A 27,123-nucleotide genomic window follows, 5' to 3' on the forward strand; every position below is an offset into this window, starting at 1 on the left:
GATGTCTGCACTAATCCATTCCAGATTGGTGAATGCAATATCACATCCGAGGATTGTATAGTCAGTTGAATTAATCATGACCTTGTCTCGGCACTTTGTTCCTAATGAGATGGTAGTCAAGAGTGTCACCAGAGAAGCTGTGATGGATTTGTGACTTGATAACATTAAGAGGGTCTTCCATATTCCTAGAGCTGATCAGTTCATTTGAATCTCCTATGAAGCAGCTGAAAGATGGTACAAGGAGCATCACCAAGAGGCCATTGACATTATACAATCCTTATACCTGATTAAGAAACCTCCTCGGGGAAGGATAACCAGCCAAGTGGATATGACTCAAGGATACATAAAGGATGACATTGAATACTCTATCATTATCCTAAGTAGAGTCATGGGCTTACATGTAGTGGGTCATCTCACTCCATTCATGGTAAACTTCATTGAGACCATCAGGCATCCAAAGATACCACTACATTGGGCCACCACACTAAATGAAAACCTGTGTGATCAATTGAGGATAGTGAAGGACAAGAAGAAGTTTTATATGACTTCTTATATGGTGTACCTACTTGCAGCTAAGGCAACAAACTATCCTGGTTTATACAAGAAAGGTAGTATGCAGGACCCCAATTCCTGGCCATACATAGTCTACCCTCAATTGGTGAAGAAGAAGCTCTCAACATAGAGAAAGGAGTATAGGATTGTAAATGATGCATTCATCTTTGTGATCATTCAATTCATTGAGGGAGACTATGGGAAGAGGTTTTTTGATGAAGCCAAAGCACATATTACAACTCTCAGAGCCTACTTCATTTGGTTCAAGACATTCACATATCTTTGGGTAGGGGGTGCATCCATCAATCCTAAGAAGCTCCCAAGATACCCAAGTGACAAGTTTGTATTATTGGAAATCTCTAGGCAAATTGAGTCAGCCTATGAGAAGATAAAGAGGCAACATAGACCCTATTAGGACTGGCCATTGGTCATTGGGTCGTATCAAGTGAAGCAAAAATAGGATATTATGACCTTCGAGTGGGAATGGGAGAACTATCCTCTTGAAGAGTACAACTCTCCTCAACCATACTTTGACAATGTTGGTCAAGTGGAAAACTTAGCAAGGAAGGACTTCCATCTTGAGGATTCCATTGAAGATCTTTGGATGAATGCTAGAAATGACTACGATGTCCACATCAAGGACTATTGTAGGATGATTTTGTATTTAGTAGAAAAGGCTCTCCATTTGAATATCCTCAATGAGATAAGGCTACAAGACTCTAAAGAACTACTGGATCCCCTATTCAATGCAGATAAAGTTGATGAAAGACCCATTCTAAATGCAAAGGTTGATAGAGAGGAAGGAGATGACATCAATCATCGAGCAAGACATGTCATTAGAATGAAAAAGGATTGGGTCAAGAACCCTTTTCCACTTGATACAATTCCTGATCCTGTAATCTTCCATGCACATGCTTACCTAGAAAGGGGTAAGGGAAGGAAAGTCATAGTTCCTTTCTTTGCACTCTAGTCTCCTATTAGGCTAGAGATAGTCTACCAGCTTGATCACCCAATGGGATATTATCATCCTCCTAAAAGGAAGGGAAAGAGGAAGAGAACCTCCCCTTAGAGGATTCAGATAGAATAGGTTACAGAACATGTGTCTTCCCAGCAGCATGAATAGAGCTCATAGGATTCCCAAGGTATTGGAACCTCTCAAATTTAGGATGAACCTCAATTGCCTATTGTTGTGCCAAGCCAATCAGAAGAGGGAGAGATTCCAAAAGCCTCCATTCCTTCTGTATAAGAAGAACCCTCTTCTCCTTTCATCTCCAAGAAACATAAGAGGATTGAGATTAAGATGAAAAAAAGGGCAAAGGTAGCATATTCTGATTGATGTATATACCAAAGAAGAGTTAGACATGATAGATGATTGGATAGAGAAGATAGCAGATGGCAATAAAGTAATGGAAACATTGCACAAGGAGATCTATCAGCTCAAGGACCAAGCCCATGAGCAAATTTTGGAAGTAGAAAAGTTGTACAGTGATGCATGGTTGGACATCTTTGAAGATAAAGAATGAGAGAAGCTATTTCCAGTTGAGGTAGTAGTGGAGAATTTAAAGAACACTTTAGAGGAAGCATCCAGTGATGAAGACATCAAACAAGCCTTCAGAATAGAGGAAGCATTGTTAGAGTTGGACACTAAACTTGGAGATTCTGCAGAGACTCAAATTGAGGTGGACAACTATAGATATATGGTAAAGGATAAATATGAGGCTTTAGATCTTCTATATGTGACCAAAATTACCAATAAAATAGAGAAATTCAAGGGAAAACATCCAAACATAGCTTTGGGATGAAGAAGAACAAAACCTAGATGCCAGAATTTCAATTTTGACACTTAGTAAAATTTTGAGATTTTGACCTTGTTAAGGTCCGTAGGTCCACAGCTCTGCATTTTCATGCAACTCTACAAGTCCACAACTCTACATTTTCATATAGGTCCATAGGTATGCAGCTCTGCAATTCAAACATGCACTGATAGTTAACTACCAGATCCAAAAATATCACCTTCCATGCATCAGGAGCTCGTTCTAATGGCAGTTTAACTTCGACGCATGCCTAGTGAAGGACCAGCTGACATTTTTGGCACCTCTATGTAGGTACATAGATCTATAGTTCTACATTTTCATACAGGTCCACAGGTACATAGGTTCATAGCTCCACAATTCAGACATGCACCAATAGTTAACTACCAGTTCCAAAAATAGTGCCTTCCATGCATCAAGAGCACGTTCTAATGGTAGTTTAACTCCGACACATTCCTAGTGAAGGACCAACTTCTATTTTTGGCACCTCCATTCACTTCCACTTTGACTGAAGGCTTCCTCCTACTTTCTCTCTCATGCTTTTTTTGTTTTTGACATTTAAAGGGCTTATGCATCCAATCAATGAGTAAAATATGGATGGAGTCCCTCTAAGCACTAGTTAGATTGTTAGTCTATATATATTTAGTTTATTTTATGATTTAAAAGAATTTTATTGCATGAAGATATATCTCACTCTCAATGCAAATTGAGGAGATGATTTCTTATAAATACCCCATTGTAAAATGTAACAAAGGTCACGAATATTATGCAATAAAATTATGCTTTTGGTGCTCGCATTTGGACTGTAGTGATTCTTGTCTTAATTTGTCATATCTTTTGTGAATTTTATTCATGAGATTGTGATTGAGCCAAAGGTTTATTGCATTGTTTCTTGTTGTGTGATCTTTTAATTCTGGTGTTTGCTACAGATTTACGAATTTTGCTGACATATCTAGCTTGAGGAGAGATCACAAATTGTGCTTGCATAACTTTTTGTCTCGCATGAGCACACTTTCCATGGCCTTGTGATTTGATGAAGAGTGAAACATCATTCGGTTACTGAAATTTCCCATTGACGATTGCATCAGTGGATTCTAGGAAGCATTGCTCCTATTTGCATTAGCTTCCTACCAATTTTTTTGAAAGTTTAACTCGCAGTGTGTTGTTTTCTATAGCTTATGTCCATTTAGGATTTTAATTTCAAGTTATTTCAATTCCATGTTATTTGCTTTCAATTTTGTTATTTTCTTTTCTAACCCCTTGTTAGAATAGGAACTCATTTTAGTTGCATTGGTAGAATTGTATTCATTGAAAAATTAGAAAATACAAAAATATTGTTCTTTTGTGTGTTATTTTGAGACAGAAAATAGATTTACTTCATTCCCATATCATAATAGAACCAGCAAAGGCTTCCTCATGAACAATCACATTTATCTTCAACTGAGCAGATTTTGGTACATCACAAGACAAATACTGAACCTTGGAGTAGATCCCAAAAGGATTAGCTTTTCAAGAGAGGAATTGGGCAATGGATTCCTGCCATTGACCTCATGTAAAATGACTACCAAACAAAAGTGGCACTAGAAGGAGGGCCCCTTTTGACTCCTGGAAAGGAAGAAAATTTGTTAAAGTTTCAAAATTTTGCACTACTACAATAATCTGCGCTTCACAAAACTTCAAAAAAATTTCTTGACAATTTCAAGTCCACAGCTCTGTAGGGATTAAATCCACAGCTACGTAGGTCCACAGGTGCACAGGTGTGCAAAAATCTATGGTGCACAAAATTCAAAACAGTGAGAAAGTGTACTTCTATAGAGGTGCACTTTTCTCCAAAATTTGATGCAAGTTGGAGGATATTGATCCAAAATCCCTATTTCAGAAAGCATTAAGGTCTACGCCAAGTGTACATGAGTTTCTCGAGCTTACCCACTTTCGTAAACCATGTAGTGACAAGGGAACATCCCAAGTTCAATCACTTCCATTCGAACTTTCATCATCTTCTTCAACTCCACCTCCACTCCAACCACCTAGTGAACCACCACATACTCCGCTAGCTACTCCCCAACAACCACCGTTAGGTCTACCAAATCCTCCAATGGCCTTTTTCACAAATGTCATGGACTCACCAATAAACTTGAGAGGTGCACTCCATGACGTCCCAAAGAATCCTGAGAAGTTTTGCCCAAGATTCATCTATGGTGAAACACGAACTACCAAGATCATGTTAAGGTTTTCAAAGAAATTTGCAATTGAAAGCAAGTGGCTAATGAGAGCATGGTTCTTCATTTATTCCCCTATTCTTTGGGGGAAATTTCTTTCAATTGGTACATCAATTTGCCATCCGGATGCATTGGAGATTGGGATACATTCAAAAAATAATTTTTGGAACAATTCAAAACATTCATCAATCTAGCTATGATGCATCAATAGTTCATATCAATCAAAAGGGACCGAGCTGAGACAATTTCTTGCTTCAACCATTGCTTTCATATGGCCTACTACAAGTTGGAAACACCATACACCATACTAGTTGAAGCCACTATTTAGATTTATTTGAATGCTATGGACCCTCTTACTGCAATCTTTCTAAGAAGACTTCCTATAGTGAATATTTACACATTGGATAAAGTCTTTGCAAAAGTAATCGCATTCACAGAGAAAGCCAATCCTAATGGAGGAGGAATGATGCTTCTGGCACAAGCAATCCCTAAAATACCAACATACCCCGTGGGAGCACCCACCATGCCTAGCTAGTTCATACCTATGAGCCTAGCTCCATTATAGCAGGCACCCGCTCCACAAACTCAAGTGATAACATATCCAGGGTATGAGCCTCCAAAACAACTTTCTTTGAATAGAAAAGAACGGTTCCTGTGGAAGTAGATAACAATCTTCTTTCAAAAGTTGGTCAAATGAAGAAGACCATGTCACAAATGAACAATGAGTTGACACGTCTTAGGTTGTCACAAGGACAAAATAAAAACTTCCAAAGAAATAATGATGGCCCCTATAACAATAATTTTTGTCAGAATTACAATAGGAACTTCAAGAATAACAGTAACAACAACAATGCAGGAAACAACAATGGCGAAGGAAACAACTTCAATCCTCCTAATCACAAAAATGGCTTCCAAAGACAAAACTGACAATGGAACACTCAACTGAATAATGGAAGCATTCCTACTAATTACAAAAACAACAACATTTAGTATGCTTATATCAATTAGTACGATGATAGCCAAAATGTGCCTAACAATGATTGTTCATACTACAATGGTAACCAACAAGTGAATCAAAACTCACAAGTAAATGACAATCCTCCTCCTATTCAATTCAATGCTATGCTATTGGAATCTTATGATTCTACATAGAATACACAAGTGGAACAACAAGCAAATGAGGAATTCTCATTCCCATTTAGCCAAGAACTAGACCTTCAACATAATGAGATGTTTACCTTTGAAAATGACAATCAAAATACATACAATCTCAGAAATAGAAAGGATCCCTTGATGGATGGGATTCCTCCAAGTTTGCAACCAACTCCACCTGATCCAAGAGCACATAACAATCTACCACTGGTAAGACCAGTCTAGGGAAGACAACAGTATCATAATCAAGTGAACATACCAACAATACTAAAGAAACCCGCTTGGTCTACTGAAAAGTACAATGCAGTAGAAGATTTGAAGAAAACTAAAGCCAATATGTCCATGTTTGACATGTTATAGAATTGTCCACAACAAAGAGAAGCCATTATGAAGACATTGGATAATACAAAGGTTTTCCACAATACGAATGTTGTCCCTCAAAAGACAGTGTCACAACATGTAAATGTTGCAGAAGCGATGCCCACCATGTTCAAAGACAAAGTTGAGGTACCTCAATTTTTGTTGAGCATAAGGATATATAGGAAGAATATTTACAATTTCTTCATTGATTTAGGAGCATCATGTAATGTAATGCCATTATCAATAGCTCAAAGGCTAGGAGTTAGTCCTCAACCCTCTAATCGAGTGGTGATATAGTTGGATAAAATAGAGGTGAAGGTCATTGGAGTATTGAAAGATGTGTGGATATAGCTAACAGTTCACCCTTGCATTCTAGATGTTATCGACATACATGTGGTAGATATCCCAGAGACGTATCGATTACTTCTGAGTAGAGAAAGGATGAAATGTCTAAGAGGATGGTTCTCTACAGACTTCACTCAATTATGGTTGCCATGGAAAGGATTGAACAATCAAATCAAGATAGATGCTAAGCCCAAATTGAAAACAATAATCATAGATTACAATGCCTCGAATGAGATAGAATTCTTACAATTAGATTTCGGTTCATACAAAGTGATGGTATTGGATATGGTTCCAAATAATACACCTCAAGATCAGAATGAAGAACCTAAGGTGGTAGTGCCCAAAAGTGAAATGGTGACACAATTCATAGATATTATGGTGACTAATGTACAATGTTTAGGAGAGGAAGTTGATCCTAGTATTCTCCTCCTTCCAGGATTTTGTCTATTACACAAAGTTCATCACTTTGAATTTGAAGGTTAATCATGTCAAGAAGTAGTTGTGAAGGTATTGACCCATATGATGGAAAACAAGGATACAAAAACCTCAACAGATGAACTCATAGAAAGTCAAAATTCTGTGAACTCATCCTACTTTGTTGAAAAGCCTAAAGAAGAAAGTGAAGATCTAAATGTATCGTATAGTGATACATCTTCAGATGGTGGAGGTTTGTCTTCTCCTCCTCCAAGGATGATTAAAGTTCAAAGAAGAAGATGATATGTGAAAGGTAAAGGATGGACTTCAGTAGTCATTCATCCTGAACCTAAAGTTGAAGAAATTAAAACATTGATAGGGGAAATTCAAGATCAGCAAGAAAAACACACACTTCCTCTATCTACAGGTTATGAAGGGGACTCATCAAGTCCTACACAAGGAAAGTTATAGTGGGTTCCTAAGAAACAATCATTCAAGGCTCAAGTGAAAGAGAAGTTAAGGAAAAATAAGCATAAAATCAAAACACCCAAGGAAAATGAAATTTGGACACTCCGCTTAGATGGTTCTAGGTGCAAGATGGGAGCCGATGTAGGTATCAAATTAATCAACCCAAAAGATAGGTCTTTCTATGCTACATATTGACTGCAATTTAGATGTACTAACAATGGTGTAGAATATGAGGCGTTAATTTTAGGACTCCTTTTTGCATTGGAGAAAGGAGTCACAGCTCTTAAAATTGAAGGGTATTCCCAATTGGTCATATGACAAGTAAAATCCATATATTCTTGCAACGAAAAAAGATTACTCACTTACAAGAAAAGAGTATGAGACATATTGGATGACTTTGAGGACTTAAACATCAAGTCCATTCCAAGAAAAAGAACATGGTAGCCGATGCTCTTTCCATCTCAGCTAGTGCATTGTAACTAGTTAAAAGAACCAAGTTGAAAATATTTTCAGTAGAATTGGTCGCTATTCCTTCCATCACTAATAATATCACAAAATTTTACCTATCTTTCAAGATGATCAACATATACTTGAGTTTATCATGTGTAGTCATCATTTTGAGGGACAAGAAATTGATGATACACCAAATGACAAACCTGAAGATGATGGACTTGAAGATGAAGATGGGATTCTAAATTTAAAAACTAACACTATTCTGAAAGGGATGGTTGAACTTGAATACATGTTTGATCATGATGAATTGGCACTCAATAGAAGGGAAACTCAAGAAAAGGGAATCAAAGAATTTGATTCATACAATTTGGGTACTAATGAAGTACCAAGAATGGTACAGATAGGAAAAGCATGCAACTCACAAGAAAGGGATGACATGATCAAATTACTCACCAAGTATAAGGATGTCATTGCCTAGAGCTATGAAGAGGTAAATACTTATGATCCTAAGATTATCACACATGATATCTCGCTAAAGCCTGATGCAAAGCCATTCTAACAAAGACAAAGACTAGTAAATCCTCTCATTGAACCATTGATCATGAAGGAAGTAAAAAATTTATTGGATGCTAAGATCATATTTCCTATCTACCATTCCACATGGGTGGCCAATTTGGTTCTCGTGCATAAGAAGATAGAAGAGATTCGTCTTTGTGTTGACTTTCATAACTTGAATCTAGCATCTTAGAAGGATAACTATCCTCTACCCTCACTAGATGAGGTATTGCAAATTGTTAATGGTTCAAAAATGATGTCATTCTTGGATGGTTACTCAAGATATAATCAAGTGATGGTTGATGAAGAAGATAGGCTAAAGATAGCTTTCACAATGAAGTGGGGAACTTTTGCTTACAAAAGGATGCCCTTTGGACTAATTAATGTAGGAGCTACATTTCAACGTGCAATGGATGAAGCTTTCAAAGGATTGATTAACATGTGTATAGTTATCTACATGGATGACTTGACTATCTTTTCAAAAGATTGAAGTACCCATATTGCTAATCTAAGGCATGTATTCAATAGATGTCATAAATATGACATTTTTCTCAATCCTAAGAAATTTTCATTTGGCATTACTAAAGGAAATCTCCTGGGACGTGTTATTTTTGAGGCTAGAATCTCCATTGATTTGGATAGAGTTGAGTCTATTTTGAAGTTAGCACCTCCACACAGTCGGAAGGAATTGAAGTCTTTCTTCAGAAAGATAAAATTTGTGTGAAAATTCATAAGTGGATTTGCAGAGATAATTCATCCCCTTAATGACTTACTCAAGAAAGGAGCTAAGACAAAATGGGTGCCTGAGATAAAGAAGTCATTTGAAGATATCAAGGTTGCCATTTCAATGGCCCCAATTTTGGTAAGTCTAGATTATGAGTTACCTTTCAAGATTTATTCCTTTTCTTCCAAACACTCTTGCATAGGGATCCTAACACAGAAAAAAGAGAAGGAAGATGAGAGACCAATTGCTTTTATGAGTTTCCCTTTGAAGAATGCAGAGTTGAAATATTCAAACCTTGATAAATAGTCCTTTGTGTTGATCAAGGCAGTAAAGAAGTTTTGTCACTACATACTCAGAAGTAAGGTGTATGCAATTGTACCTAATCCAACAGTAAAGATGCTTTTGATGTAGAATAAACTTGGTGAAAGGAGACGAAAGTGGATGGCCATACTTCAAGAATTCAATCTATGAGATTAGTCATAGGTCAAGGGTTGTCAAAAATGATAGCTAATAACTAGGATGGAAATGAAAAGGAATTCAAGTTTGACGATGAGATAAATGAATATGATCAAAATAAGATGGTTGTATCATGAGTTGACATTAACCAAGGAGTGTTGACAAATGTGTGGTACCAAGACATTGTTTATTATCTCTTACAAGACCAATGCCCCAAATGGATGAATAGTTCACAACGTAGGGGACTTAAGATGAAATGCGAGTCTTACATGTTACTTGATAACAAGTTGTATAAAAGGAACTACGAAGGGATCTATCTAAAATGCTTAGGACATGAAGAAGTCAAGGATGTCTTCGAACATTTCTATGACAAATATGGTACAGGACATGGTTTAGCAGGAGCAACAACTCACATGATTTTAAGATCAGTTTATTTTTGGCCCTCGATATTCAAGGATACTTTTGAGCATGTGTGTTCTTGCCATATATGTCAAACCAGTGCTAACAAAGAGAGGCACCCAGCAATGCCACTACAACCAGTGTATGAGATGACCCCTTTGCAAAGTGGGGATTGGATTTCATAGTCCTAGTCAATCCACCATCATCAACTAGACATGCATTCATCCTTATAGCTATGGATTATTGTACATGATGGATGGAGGCAGAGACATTCAGAAATTGCACTGCTAAGCTAGTGACTGACTTTCTGGAAGAACACATTGTTACCAAATTTGGAATGCCTTTCACCCTTGTGTGTGATAATGGGTTTGCATTTGCATCTAAATTCCTGACCCAATGGGAATTTGAAAACAAATTCATTATCAAGTTCTCTTCAAATTATTACCCACAAGGAAATGGGGTAGCAAAATCTACAAACAAGAACTTGATCACAATAATAAAATGATTGTTGAAGGAGAATCCTAGGGATTGTAATATACAAATTGAAATATTCCCTATGGACAGATCGAGTGAGAGTCAAAAATTCCTTGGGGAATTCTCCATATTTGCTTGTTTATGGGCAAGAACTAGTGTTCCCACTTAACCTCAAAATTCATGTTTTGAAATTCATGAGTGGGTATGTTGAAGATGCTGACAAAGTACAAATCAAATTTATGAATCTTTTAGAGATGGATGAAAAATGAACAACTGGATTGGAGCACATGGCTAAACATCAAGCTATTGTGAAAAGATGGTTCGACAAGAGAACCATGATCAAATCATTCAGGATTTCCAACCTTGTTCTACTTTTAGATAAGGCAAAAAAAAAAACTAAGTAGTCATACCAAGTTTCAACGCTCGTGGACAGGCCCTTATCAAATCGTAGAAATACTGGGAGAAAACACTTTTAGGCTCAGTTCCTTAATGGGGGGATTTCTTCCCTTGCCCATAAATGGGAAGTTTCTGAAGCATTATTTTGAAGCTTAAAAGACAAAAAAAACAAAAAAAATTATGTAGATTTTATTTCTGGATTTAGTTTAGATTTTATTTTTGCAAGTTTGCTTGCTTTCATGTTGCATGTTTGCTTTTAATTATGTGTTTTCTTTTATAGTTACATCAATCCTGGGGGGTAAGGTGTACTTGAGATTTTCTCTTAAGATTTCACTAACTACTTTTTGGTTCTGATTTCAAGAAGAGGTATTTCTTTGTTAAAACATTTGGATGATTGTATGTCTTATACCAACCAAGCAACGGTTATTTCTTGTGGAAATAGGGGATTCCCAATTTGGAAATCAGAGGCCTAGACAAACAAGTTCTCAACACTTTGCAAATTTAAAGATTTGATTGTTTTAGGTGTTGTCAATTTGAAGTTGAAGATGGCAAGAGATGATCCAAACTTCAACTAGTTTGAATAGAAAGGGTCTCCTTGAAAGGATCTTAAGATCATTGTTTGGCGTGAGAGTTTCCCAAAAGTTCTAATAGAGGAACACAAAGGATGTTCACAAGAGATCAAATCTGAGAAATGACACTGATGTTCTAACTACACAGTCTAAGCATAGTCAAGATACAAAGAAAAAAAAAAAAAAGAGAAAAGAGAAAAAGAGAAAAATACAGTGTTAAATCTGAAGGATTCTAAAGATCTAAAATGGCAAAATATACCTTCTCAAAACCAAGTATCTTGTATCCAAAGTATTGTTCCATCAAAATTAACATTTTGAATGACATAGAGTGATTATTCAAAAGCTAGAAATTTAAAAGAGCGTGGCATCCCACAAAGAGCCCTCGAACTAATTCTCTCATGTGTTCAAGCAATTGATTGATAAAAGCCTACATGGACTTCCTGATTGAATGAGCTAGGAGGAGTGGAAGATTGTTTTGAGTTGTTAGAAAATTTTGATTCACTGCATCATGGCACATCAAAGGGAATGAATACACAACACACACACACTAAGTTTGAAGGTTTCAAGTTTTGAGATTTTGATTGGAGAGTCATCTGAAAGACGCTTGAGATGTTCAAAGTCTGATTGGTGTTTAGCACACGTTGGAAGAATGTTTGCTGATGAAGAAATGCCTTGGTCATTTCTTCCTTTTTTCAGGGCTATTTTTTGTGGTATCCACAACACATTCCCCATTCCTCATTAGGAATGGGGACCCCCTACTTTTTTTTACTCCCAAACTCACAATTTGAGAGTCGAGAGAAGAAATTTCAGTTAAAAGTTAGAAATTTAAAGTCAAAATTCAAAAATACAAAAAAATTAAAAATTTAAAAAATCACAAAAAATAGAAAAGTCAAAAAATGCAAAAACATTAGAAAATGGAAAAATTTGAGATGCAAGTTTCAAAACAAAAAACAAACTCTATTCACCCCGTGTATGCACTGAGGCACGACGTGCATTTTTTATGGTGTGCATGAAGAGGGAGGGGTTATAAAACCCTCCCCCCTCTTTCTTCTTCATTTTTCCAAGCATTTGGAGGAGGGAGCACCTAAGGTAATGTGATCAAATGGTGTCCACATTCAGAGCAGCAACCAAGCCCATAGTTTTCAAATTCGAAAGCATACCCCAAAGTCAAGGCTACTCAATGATTACGCCGAGATCAAAGATACTAACCTTGGATACATGGACTTGGAGAATTTCTTGAGAATTTGAAAAAATTTGACACAAAGGTCAACCATGATGTCAGCACTAATATGTTTTGGATTGGTGAATGTAGCATCACATCCAGGGATTGTACAATCAGCTAAATTAATCATGACATTGTCTTGCCACTTCGTTCCTAATGAAAGGGTAGTCAAGAGTGTCACCAAAGAAGTCATGTTAGATCTGTGACCTGATAACATTGAGAAGGTCTTCCATCTTCCTAGATCTGATCAGTTCATCTAACTCTCCTATGAAGTAGCTAAAAGATGGTACAAGGAACATCACCAAGAAGCCATTGACATTATACAATCCTCATACTTGATTGAGAAGCCTCCTCGGGGAAGGATAACCAGTGAAGTGGATATGACTCAAGGATACATGAAGGATGACATTGAATACTCTATCATTCTCCTAAGCAAAGTCATGGACTTACTTGCAGAAAGTCATCTCACTCCATTCATGGTCAACTTCATTGACACCATCAGGCATGCAAAGATACCACTAGATTGGACCACCACACTAAGCAAAAACCTATGTGATCAACTAAGGATGGTGAAGGACAAGAAGAAGTTTTATATGGCTTCTTATATGGTGTACCTACTTGTGACTAAGGCAATGAACTATCCTAGTTTATACAAGAAAGGCAATATGCAGGACCCCAATGCTTGGCCATACATAGTCTACCCTTGGTTGGTGAAGAAGAAGCTCTCAGTGCAAAGCAAGGAGTACAGGATTGTGAATGATGCATTCATCTTTGTGATCATTCAATTCATTGAGGGAGACTATGGGAAGAGGTTATATTATGAAGCCAAAGCATAGATTACAACTCTCAGAGCCTACTTCATTCAGTTCAAGACATTCATGTATCTCTGGGTAGGTGGTGCATCCATCAAGCCTAAGAATCTCCCGAGACACCCAAGTGACAAGTTGGTATTATTGGAAATCTCTAGGAAAATTGTGTTGACCTATGAGAAGATAAAGAGGTAGTGGAGACCCTGTTGGGAATGGCCATTGGTCATTGGACCGTATCAAGTGAAGCAGAAATAGGATATTCTAAACTTCGAGTGGAACTGGAGGAACTATCCTCTTGAAGAGTACAACTCTCCTCAACCATACTTCAAAAATGTTGGTAAAGTGGAAAACCTGGTAAGGAAGGACTTCCATCATGAGGATGCCATTGAAGATAATTGGATGAACACCACAAATGACTATGATGTCCACATCAGGGACTATTGTAGGATGACTTTGTATTTAGAAGAAAAGGCTCTCCATTTGAATATCCCCGATGAGATAAGGCTACAAGACTCTAAAGAATTACTAAATCCCCTATTCAATGTAGATAAGGTTGGTGAAAGACCCATTCTAAATGTAGAGGTTGACAGAGAGGAAAGAGATGACATCAATCATTGAGCAAGACATATCATTAGAATGACAAAGGATTGGATCAAGAAACCTTTTCCACTTGATCCAATTCCTGATACTATAATCTTCCATGCACATGCTCACCCAAAAAGGGGTAAGGGAAGGAAAGTCAAAGTTCCTATTTTTGCACTCCAGTCTCCTGTTAGGCTAGAGACAGTCTACCAACTTGATCACCTAGTGGGATATTATCATCCTCCTAAAATGAAGGGAAAGAGGAAGAGAACCTCTCCTCAGAAGATTCTGATAGAACAGGTTACAGAACATGTGTATTCCCAGTGGCATGAACAAAGCTCACAGGAGTCCCAAGGTATTGGAGCCTCTAAAATCTAGGATGAACCTCAATTACCTCCTATTGTGCCAAGCCAATCAGAAGAGGGAGAGATTCTAGAAGCCTCCATTCCTCATGTACAAGAAGAACCCCCTTCTCCTTCTGTCTCCAAGAAACATAAGAGGATCAAGATTAAGATGAAGAAAAGGGCAAAGGTACCACATTCTGATTGATGTATATACCAATGAAGAGTTAGGCATGATAGATGATTGGAACATTTTACAAGGAGATCCATTAGCTCAATGACCAAGCTCAAGAGAAAATTTTTGAAGCAGAAAAGTTGTATAATGATGCATGGTTGGACATCTTTGAAGATGAAGAATGAGAGAAGCTCTTGTCAGTTGAGGTATTAGTGGAGAATTTCAAGAAGAATTTAGAGGAAGCATATAAAGATGAAGATATCAAACAAGCCTTCAAAACAGAGGAAGCATTGTTAGAGTTGGACACCAAACTTAGAGATTTTGCAGAGACTCAAATTGAGGTGGACAACTATAGATAAAAGGTAAAGGATAAATATGAGGCTTTAGATCTTCCAAATGCAGCCAAAATTATTGAGATTATAGAGAAATTGAAGGGAAAACATCCAAAGATAGCTTTGGGATGAAGAAGAACAAAACCCAGATGCCAAAATTTTAATTTTGACTCTTAGTAAAATTTTAAGATTTTGAACCTGTCAAGGTTCGTAGCTCCACAGGTCTACAGCTCCACATTTTCATGTAGCTCTACAGGTCTATAGCTCCACATTTTTATATAGGTACGTAGGTTCATAGCTTTGCAATTCAAATGTGCACCAACAGTTAACTACTAGTTCCAAAAATAGTGCCTTCAATGCATCAAGAGCGCGTTCTGACGGCAGTTTAACTCTGACACATGGCTAGTGAAGGACCAGCTTCTATTTTTGGCACCTTCATGCACTTCCACTTTGACTAAAAGCCTCCTCCTACTTTCTCTCTCATGCTTTCTTTATTTTTTACATGTAAAGGGTTGATGCATCCAATTAATGAATAAAATATGGATGGAATCCCTCTAAGCACTAGTTAGATTGTTAGTCTGTATATATTTAGTTTGTTTTATGATTTAAAAGCATTTTATTGCATGAAGATATCTGTCACTCTCAACACAAATTGAGGAGACAATTTCTTATAAATAACCATTGTAAAATGTAACAAAGGCCACTGTTATTATGCAATAAAATTATGCTTTTGGTGCTCGCATTTGGAGTGTAGTGATTCTTGCCTGAATGTGTCATATCTTTTGTGAATTTTATTCATGAGATTATAATTGATCCAAAGGTTTATTATGTTCTTTATGGTTGTGTGATCTTTTAGTTTTGGTGTTTTCTACAGATTTACGAATTCTGCTAACATATCTAGCTTGAGGAGAGATCACAAATTGTGCGTGCATAACTCTTTGTCTTGCGTGAGTGCACTTTTTGTGGCCTTGCAATTTGATGAAGAGTGAAACATCATTCGGTTACTAAAATTTTCCATCGACGATTGCATCAATGGATTCTAGGAAGCACTGCTCCTGTTTTCATTGGTTTCCTACCACTTTTTTTGAAAGTTTAACTCGCAGCGTGTTGTTTTCTTTAGCTTATGTCTATTTAGGATTTTAATTTCAAGTTATTTCAATTCCATGTTATTTTCTTTCAATTTTGTTATTTGTTTTGCTAACCCCTTGTTAGAATAGGAACTCATTTTAGTTGCATTAGTAGAATTGTATTCATTGAAAAATTAGAAAATACAAAAATATTGTTCTTTTGTGTGTTATTTTGAAATAGAAAATAGATTTACTTCATTCTGAGATCATAATAGAACCAGAAAAGGCCTCCTCATGAACAATCACATTTATCTTCGACTGAGTAGATTTTGGTATGTCGCAAGACAAATACTAAACCTTGGATTTGATACCAAAAGGATTAGTTTTTCAAGAGAGAAATTGTGCAATGGATTCCTATCATTGACCTCATGTAAAATGATTGCCCAACAATTACCAAATTATATAACCTCATCTACCTTGGATGTACTCACCCTAGGCCTTGATGACTATAGTGGTGTAGCTTTGACACTTGTCTTGTAAAGTGCTTGACTTGGAGGAGTAGTAGTGGCCGTCAAAGGAACCAGTGTTTGTATTGCTAATTGCTCCTCAGTTTTTGTTGTCAAGTATGACTCTTTATTCCTTTTATCTTCTTGTCTTTTAATTTCAATTGCACCTTGAACTTGTGTTGTAGGTTTAGGAGTATCTACCTAACCTGTTTTAACCTATGTTCCATCCTATGTTTATGTTGCAACTTCTGGTACTAAAAAAGTGTGTACCAATTTGCTAATATTTTTCATGGATGTCTCTTTTCTTTGATACACTACAATGGGTAATGTAGGTTGTATTATAGTAAATCAAGGGATTTTTGATATGTCTTATGCTTCCACCTTTTCATGTGTCTTCTCTACCTTCTCAAGTTCATCTACACTCATGAATATAGGATGACTATATAGTTGTGCCTTGGTGGTGGTGTCTAGCAATATTTTCTACATGTCCTCTATTAGGGGATTGATGTTCTGAGTCATATTGTCAAAAAAATACTTGATCTTTACTATTTTAGTGTATTCTTGTGTCACATGTTGTGGGCTGGCACTCAACACCTATATCAGGTATACTTTATTCTTTTTGTTGCTCATCTTCAGTTGTTGCTTGTGCATCTTCATTTGTCTAAGTGTCTTCCACATGTGCATCTTTTTTAGTATCAACTATAGTAACCTCGGTTACTTCTTGTCTATCATTTTCATCACCGACCTCAATAGGTGTCTTGTCTATTTCCTTAGGTGTTGTCAGCGCATAAATTACCTTCCAAATTTGGGTACTTGGTGAACAACATCTTCAATCATGTTCTATAAAATGTTAAAGGCATGGTACTTTGGAGAAAATTTTCCTTGATACTTTTTTTTTCCTTGATACTTTTTAATGGCCTTTGTCATCTTAGATTTATCCAAATCTATCATCACTCTTGCAAGTGTATTTTCTCTTATATTTCTCTTTGTTGTGAGACTATATTTCCATCATTTTTCAACTCTATCATATAAATGCTTGGGTAGAGAGTTGGCAACTTCAATTGGAGTCATAATAAATGTTTCCATCATGGCATATACTGACTCTTCTACCTTATCCATATCAAACTTTCCAAGATTACCAAATTCAATATGTGAAAATCCACTCAAATATACATTATTATTTATATTGTCACATAGATTATCCAAATCAGAAGGACTATGACTTACCACTTGAAATTGGTTGTTATCATCAGATTTTTTCCTCTCATCATTTGATTTGGTTGGAGTAATGTACTTTCTTCTTTGTCTCTTCTCAAACTCATCAACTTCTATATCTTTCCTAGCCTTTGTTTCTTTTGGCTTCACCACTTCTTGAGCTTTCTTAGTAGTAGCTCTTGTGCTAGTTCTAGTATCTAGTACTGCAAGCTTAGGCTTTATAACCTTCCTTGGTCTAGTGACTATTGGAGCTTTAGCTTTTATCTTCTTCTTTTATGTGGCTATAGGTGCTTCACTACCTTCTTCTCACTCAACACCTTCTTCAAGCTTGGCTTCCTCTTCACCTTGATCTTCTCATTGACCTTGTGTTAGGGCTAGTGGTGCTTTAATAAGAATATCTTCTTCTTCTTCATCTTCATTCTCTTACTCTTCTACATCTTCCTCTACTCATTCACCAATTTTTTTCTTTAAGCTCGTTAATGTTTTCTTCATGTCCATTGTTATCTTTGATTTGGAAACATCATAATTTCCAAAGGCAGTAGCCTTACTATCTACTTCTTCTACAAGAAAATTTGTGATTGTTGCAAATGCCTCATCCACATTAATCTCATATCCTAGAGGTCTTAACCATCTTACCCTTGGAACTACAGCCTATACATATGTGAAGTCAGTATCAACTAGAAAGAAAACATCATTGAAATTTGTCTCAACTAGTGACGTTGGTATCCTGTGTCTTTATTTCATAGACTTCTTAAAGTCCTCAAAATAGCTAGTCATATTTGACTTAAATTTCTCTTCCATTTTCTCAATGAGTTCACCTATTTGCACTGCAATAGATCTGTTTGTCTTCCAAGATACTTTTCCAAAGGAAGGAAATGTGTTTTGCACATAGAAAAATACATATATATATATATATATATATATATATATATATATATATATATATATATATATATATATATATATATATATATATATATATAAGTATTGATCCAAACTTGCATTGTGCACTCTTCGTTTTCCTTATTGCTCACAAGTTTTTTGATAATTGTTGTAATTGTAGCTTGGGAAGGTCATAAGTATGATCCTTCTTCGTTATCTTGTATCCTACCTCAATAGCAATACAAGGTACACTATTCAACCTACTTGATTGAAAGAATTTGTGTGAAATAATCCATACTGGAAAAGCAATTGGGGGATCTATGATGGTATCAATTGGCATTCCTCCTTTGTTCCACATTGCTCCTTTGTTTTTCTCAATGACCTCTTTTGCATCACTTCTCATAGTTTTGGGTCTATTTAGGGTTGGATACGTAGTTACCCTCTACACAATAGTCTTAGTAAACTTGATAGTTCCATTATCTAACCATACAGAATTATCATTTATTATGCTCAAAACAATATTTATCCACTCTGTCTTAAAGACGTTTGGAAAATCTTAGGCACGAGTTAACCCTTTTCTTTCTACAATTTTATACTCTTCCTTTTGTATCCCATTTTCACATGGTTTTCCATATGGGTCTTTGATTTTATATCTCCTATGCTACACACCTTGCATATGTAATAGCATCTCACATCTTGAATCATTAAGACTTGTGGTGGTATCATGGACAATGCACCAGACCGGTCTTGTTTATAAGCAATGTCAGGAATAACCTTGAAATTTGGTTGTTTAATCTCATTGCTTAGTAATTGAACATTTAAAACTTTCTTTCCTTCTTTAACCTTAGTAGTAGAAGAACTAGATGCCATATTGAATACCTAGGATTTGCACAAATTCAATCAGTATAGCTTGGCACACGATAAATACCTTCACAAATCTATTGAATAGTGTCAAAAAATGGTTGAATTTTCTCTACAAAGGCTTGGAATGATCTCTTCAATTCACCTTTAGCTCTTCATGCTCTCTCTAGTTTTGAATGATGTCAAATGTATTTAAAACTGATCATATAAACCTTAAAACTTTATAGTTAATGCTCAGTGCTTACACAGGTGTAAGCTCGGCTTGTATAGAAATTTTAAGTCACTTGACTTCTATGAAGTTTCCTTTACACTCAGTAACCACTATGAACTTGGTCAACATTATCACTTGTGATAGCTTAGCATCAACTATATTTCACTCAGCAACCATAGTGAAACTTTTCATGCTCAACAGTAACATGAAAACTAACATAACTTTAAGATTTCTTCTTAATTTTAAACAACACTTTGCATCTTTTTTTATGCAAATATAATCTTTTCAGAACTAAAACCTTGGAACTAATGTATAATTGAACTTTGAAATATTAGTTCCATACATATCTCTTGATTACTTAATTTGATGTGGTGTGATCATCTAACCCATTAGGTGAAGTGATCCCATTTGAATTTGATGTGTTTCAATCTCCCTTTCTCTTCCATGTCTTATTTATCTCATCTCTAACATTTTCAACATCTACCTTTCCTTTTCCTTTGTAGAACTTACTAATTGGTGCCTTTGACCTTGTTGGACAATTCCTACTTATGTGACCAATCTTTAAACAACTAAAACATATAGTTTGACTTAACCATCTTTTCTAGTCACTTATGAAATGTGTTCTTATGCAGTTTTTAGAAACATGTCCATTCTCTTTACAATAGTGACAACTATACCCAATATTATGATCCCAATTATAAGAGTTTCCATTGTGTTTTACCTTTGTCTGCTTGTTTGATGACCATTTGGGCTTGGATCTGAATTCATATGCTTTATGTCCATACTTCTGATAGTTATAGCAGTATCCTTTAAATCTTGATGTGCTTATGGTCTTGGTTCTACATTTATGTGCCTGATGTCCTTATTTGTTGCATTTGTGATAGTGACCCATGAACTTCTGCTTAGGATTCTAATTTACAGTCTTGCTTCTACAAATGTTGGTAGTATGACCTATCTTACCACAATTATGACAAGTAGGTTTGGAGTTCTTAACTTTGTCAGTTCTCTCTTCACCACTTTTAGATGATTCGCCTTCTTTAGTGTTGGTGTAATCTAATTTGGTAGTATCACTATTGGATCTAGGAGATCTTGTCAGTTTTTCAAAATACTTGATAGCTTCACTAGGTCTGTTGAAGCTTTCAGTAAAATATTTTTCTCTTTTTAGATCATTTCTCAATTGTTCATTCTACAACTTCAATGTTGTGATCTCAATATCTTTTCCATTCAATTCATGATTTGCAATCATCATTTGATTCAATGTTTCCAATTGCATGTGAGCAATCATGTTCACCTCTGATGTTTTCTCTTCCAATCTATTGGTCAATATCCTTTTTTCATCTTCAATCATGACTTTTTCCTCTTTAGCTTTCTTTTTCTACTTGGTCACCTCACATAGCAATACTTATTGGACTTCTTGTTCTATCTTGAGATTTCTAACCTCTTTAGTTAGGGTTACATTCTTTTCCATTAGATCTACAACTACTACATAAAATTCACTTGTGTTTCCATCTACAAATAATTCAGTAGTGTCAATTTCTTAGTAATGTGTGTCATTTTCTTCAATAGCTATCTCTTTCCTTCTTTTCAATGATTGCTTCAACTCATCTCTTGCTTCATTCAGCTGATTTAGGGCAAGTTTTATTTCAATATTCTAGTTCTCAATAGTCTTTTCCAACTTGTAGACTTCCATTTCCAAGATCTTTGCTCAAAGATGCAAGGCTTTACTTTCCAAAGAACTAGGCTCTAATACCAATTTTTGGAAATACAATAGGAAAGTAAACTTTGAGCGGCGTGGAGGTGAATTGATGCTTCGAAACTTTAACCATAAAATCATTCACCACACATCCATCTCACAATCTATGCATGTAAACTGAAATACAAAATTAAGCATATATATGCATAGTATGAAAGTAAATAAATATTCAACACATGTATGACACATGATATTTGGTTACCCATAAATCCTCCAATGAGAAGGTAAAACTAGGGTGAGGATGACACCCACAAATCTCCTCTACTGTAGTAATAAATTGTATCCAATTAAGGTTACAATGTTTGATCATGAAACATGATCTACTCTGTGAAAGGTCTACCTTGTTAAAGGCTTACAAGATTGTCAGATCTAAGTACCTTGTTAAAGGATTTCAACACCCTATTGAAAGTATTCCCAGTAAGAGGACTTTAACTTAGAATGAAGTAAGCACCATGTTAAAGGATTTACAATAGCCTATTAAGACTACTCTATTAAGAGATTTAATTGATTCACCTGTTAGAATGTCTCAGCAATGATCCTTTGGTTAGCACTCTTCTACTAGATAATAGATCACCTCTTCCCTAATGTATACTTGATCCTCAGTGACCAAATGTCTCTCTTTTGTCCTTTTACCTTCTTTCCTCTCTAACTAATTCTACAATGTATCTTAACTCACAATACATCAGTCACCATGAATGCTTATTTTGTGCATGCAAAAATTCTCTCTTTTCTCCTTCTACACACATAAAAGATTTAGGGTTTTTCCTCCTTAAGAAGACCTATGTGACTTAGGGTTAAGTATGAATCAATGATTGTGATTCACCCATTTTGTTGCTTAACCCTTCCCTTTTCTTGATTGGCTATATGTACTGCATAGGAATTCTTAATAAAGATCTGTCCTTATAATCTGGGATCGCAAAACAATCCTCAATTCAGCTTTAAAATGGCTTATATAGTAGTTTGTGCCATTACAAATAACTATGTCAAAATTGTATTACTTGGTACTTGAAGTCCCTAATGCTTGGTATCAACTACAACTTCAACATTTTAACTCAACCTCTAAATGAATCGAAATCCATTAATCACTCAGTATTTGAAAGACTTAGCACTTACTATCTGCTCAACACTTACTATTTACTTGACATATACTAAATATCTCTTTCTCGACATATATTATCTAACAACTTATGCTCAACATGTATTACTTGTTCAGCATAAACTAAGTAAATGACTTAAGTATATTGTCACTCATATGTCAAAACCAATATGAGATTAACATCAAAATTCAAAGAAGAACTAAACCTTGGTAGAAAGGGAGGAAACTCAAAAGGAAAATAGTCTAATAGTGAAGAAGATGAAGACTCTAATGATGATCTTGAATCCATTGAAGCCCTACTTCCAAGGAAGTTACCAAAAGGAAATGGTAAATATAAAGGAAAATTTTCATTGATTTTTTTTTTCTAGTGAAGAAGTTGGTCACATTGGTGCAAGGTGTCCAAACAAGGAAAGTAAAGATGACAAAAAATCTAGCAAATTCAAAGGTGAAAAATATTTCAAAAGCTAAAAAGACAAAGAAATCTCATAGTATTGCTAAAGATTCTGACAGTGATAATAAATATGAAATGGTATATATTTCTATTAAAGATGAATCAGTTGATGAGGATAATGAAAAGATGGCACTTATTTCTTATGTAAGCAAGAATGACACATGGCTAATAGATAGTTGTTGTTCTCATCACATGATTGGTGATAAAATTAAGTTTGAATGCTTGGAGCACTATGATGGCGAAAGTGTTAAATTTAGAAACAATGATCCATGTTATGTGAAGGGAAAAGGTTCCATTGCATTAACTAGTGGAATTAGATGTGATAATACCTATTGCATTGAAGTACTAGGACAAAATCTTCTAAGTGTGGCATAGTTGAACAACATTGGATTCAAGGTAGAGCTCATGAATGGGAAGTCTAGGCTTTTGGATGGTCAAGGAAACCTAGTTGGAACTGGAAATCAGACAAAAAGTAACCTAATCTATCTTGATCTCTCTGATAGTTCATGCTTCGTGGCACATTTAGAGGAAATTTGGTTATGGAATAAAAGGATGTCTCATGTAAAATTTGATAATCTAGTTACTATACTTGCAAAAAAAAAAGAGTAAGAGGTATTCCAAATCTGAAGAAACTTGAATTGGTCATATGAAAACAATGTCAGATTGGAAAGATGGGTAAAACTAGCTTCCAAAGTAAGAATTTCAATAATGAAGAATTCTTGGAATTAGTTCATACAAATCTTTGTGGACCAATAGGTATAGAGAGCTACACTATTGATCTCAAATTGGTTTTGACAAGTGAGTGTCAACACACTTAAGCTATTTACTTAGTTCATGTTGAATAAGTAGTACATGCCGAGCACAACATGTATAAATTAGACCATGTTGAGTCCATAGTGAGTGCCAAGCCACTCATGTGTCGAGTCACTCAAGTGTTGAGCAGATAGTATATGTTGTGCGACACAAGAGCAAAGTAAATAGTGGATGCCAAGTAATATAGATGTTGATTCATAGCAGAAAGATTAGTGTATGTCGAGCATTAGGGACTTCAAATGCCAAGTGACATAGTTTTGAAATATTTGTTTGTAATGGCACAAACAACTATGTAAACCATTTTTTAGTCAACTTGAGGATGAATTGCGATATTTTGGAGATAAGGATGAATCTTAAGTTGGATTCACAATGAAATTACATGAAACTAATCAGAAATTGGGAAGGATTAAACAACAAAATGGATGAATCTCAACCGTAGATTCATACCTAACCCTAAGTCACCGTAGTCTTTTTAAAGAGGAAAAACCCTAAACTTTCTATGAATTTTGAAGTAGTAAATAGAGAAGTTTGCATATGAAAACATAGCATTCATGGCGACTAAGGGGTTATGAAGTGAGACGACATTGAAAAATTAGTTAGAGCATAACAAAGGAAAGAGAAGAGTATACAGCAAAGAGGTATATGATCAAGAAGGATCAAGAAGACATTGTTTAGAGGTGATCTAAAGGGATAACTTTAAGAAACCCTTCTTGAGAAAAATATGTAAAATGCAAGTGAATTCAACATTTAATATGCAAGAAAAATTTCTAATTGAGGGTATTTTTTCATTTGAGGCAAGGGAGAAAATTATTTTCTATTGGAAAAATTTTCCTTTTCATATCAAAATTTAAAAATAATTGTATCAAATTAAATTTCTTTTTGGTATGAAAATAAATGTAGGTGATTTATTTTGTCGTTCATAAACATTTTTTTAATGTTAGAGGTGAATTAATTATTTAATATAACATAAAATATTAATATAGTTGGATAATATGTCATTATCCAAAGATGGATTATTTAATTTTTTGGTGAATTTTATAGTCGCAAGTGGTCCATGGCCTAAATGCCAAGTGTACACTATACAATGTACTTGTAGTATGCCAATCCATTAAGATTCCATTAATAATGTGCCCTTTTTTATTGCCAACTTGGTCGTCATCACATTTGATGTTGTCATTTTTATGGTCAAAGGAATTAATTTAGACCGTTGATGTAATATAGATCAATAGCTTCAACTCTATTTCGGGTTTAATTTTAAACAACATACCATAAAGTCTAAATCTTCCTAGAATTAGGATACATGTCCCAAAGACCAAAACATAAAGTAGTTGGCTAAACGGGGATAGTTGGGGACACACATCAGTAAAATAGTAGGTGATGCACAACCCAAGGGAAAATATTATTTTATTTAAAGGGCAAAATAACATTATCCAATAAGAAAACATTAGGGAAACACTGGCAAAAAATTTAAAATAATTGTGTTCTAAATGTAGATTACATTGGCGATTGAATCGGAATTTGGACCAATTATGTGTAAACTAATGAGCAATTAGCCTTGCATTGTGACACAAATTATTTAATATCTTGATGACATGGTTGACCCCATATGTAGGTTTTATTTGCCAAATTGTGATTTCCCAAAGAGACAAAATAGCCAATTTGTGAAGATTCACCATTAAAAAAATCATTGGTGATCTATTATCAAGTAATCAAGTTCTAACCGAAGGATCAATGTTGAGACATTCTAACAGGTGATTTCAGTCAAAATATCTTAATAGAGTAGTCCTAACAAGTTGTATCAAAATCCTTTAACAAGATGCTTACTTAGTTGTGAGTTAAAGTCCTTTAGCAAGGCACACTTCTAATAGGTGTTGAAATCCTCTAACAATGTGAGACCTAAAAATCTTTGTAAGCCTTTACAGGGTAGACCTTTCATAGGGTAGACCATGTCTCATGATCAAAACATTGAAACCTTCATTAGATACACTTTATTACTACAGTAGTGAAGATTTGTGGGTGTCATCGTCACCCTAGTTTTACCTTCTCACTTGGAGGGTTTCTAGGTAATCATATATGGTGTTATATGTGTATCAATGTTTACTTGCTTACATGATTTAGATGTATGTGCTTTACATGTTGTTTTAGTTTATACATTAAATGCATGAGATGGATGTGTGGTAAAAGTTTTATGGGTCAATGTTTAAACTATTGATTCAGCCCTCCCCCCCCCCCAAGAAGTTTACCTTTCCTATTGTAATTCCAACAATTGGTATCAAAGTCTTGTTCTCCAAAAGAGAAGCTTTGTAGCTCTGAGGAAAGATCTTGAAATGGAAGCCTACAAGTTGGGAAAGACTATTGAGAGCCAGGAGATTAAAATACATCTCATTCTACATCAACTAAAAGAAGCAAGAGAAGAACTAAGGAAATCCTTGAAGAGTAGGAAGGAAATTTCTTTTGCAAAGAATGACACACAATACAAAGAGATAGACACTACTAAGATATTTTCATATGGATATTCCAATCAATTTGATGTAGTAGTTGCAAATCTAATGCAAAAGAATAGAGCCCAAGCTGAGGAAATTAAAAATCTCAAGTTAGAGAAAGAATCACAAGCTATACTACAATGTAAGGTGATTGAATAGAAGAAGAAAGCTATGGAAGACAAAGCCATCATTGAAGATGATAAAAGAATTTTGGCCAATAGACTAGAAGAGAAATCATTAGAGCTAACCAAGATTTCCAACATGTAATTGGATACACTGAGTCAAATGATGAATGCCAACTATGAATTGAATGTCAAGGACATTGAGATAACAACATTGAAGTTGCACAATGAACAATTACAGAATGACCTAAAAAGAGGAAAGGATTTCACTGAAAGTTTTAGCAAACCAAGTGAAGTCATCAAATACTTTGAGCAATTATTAAGATCCCCTAGATCTAATAACGACACATCAAGACTAGGATACACAAGTACTGAAGAAGGAGAATCATCTAAAAGTGCAGAAGAAAGGAGCAACAAAGGTAAGAATATCAAACCTACTTGTCATAATTGTGGAAAGAAAAGACATACTACTAATGTGTGCAGGAGCAAGACTACAAATCAGAATGTCAATTATAAGAGCATGGTTCACTGTCATAAGTGCAACAAACAAGGTCATCAGGCACATGAATGTAGAACCAAGACCATGCACACACAAAGATTTCAAGGATATTGCTACAACTATCAGCAGTATGGACATAGAGCTTTTGAATGCAGATCCAAATCCATGTGGTTATCAAACAAGCAAATGAAGGTAAGGAACAATGGCAACTCTTATAACTAGGATTATAATACAAGGTATAGCTGTCATTATTTTCAAGAATATGGACATGTTCTTGAGAATTGTACTAGAACACACTTTAGAGGTGACTACAAGAGGTGGTTGAGTCAAACTGCATGTTTTAGCTATTTGAAGAC

This window comes from Cupressus sempervirens, chromosome 7, assembly GCF_028749045.1.
Source record: "Cupressus sempervirens isolate cs-2001-9-10 chromosome 7, ASM2874904v1, whole genome shotgun sequence".
In the NCBI taxonomy this organism is placed as follows: domain Eukaryota; kingdom Viridiplantae; phylum Streptophyta; class Pinopsida; order Cupressales; family Cupressaceae; genus Cupressus; species Cupressus sempervirens.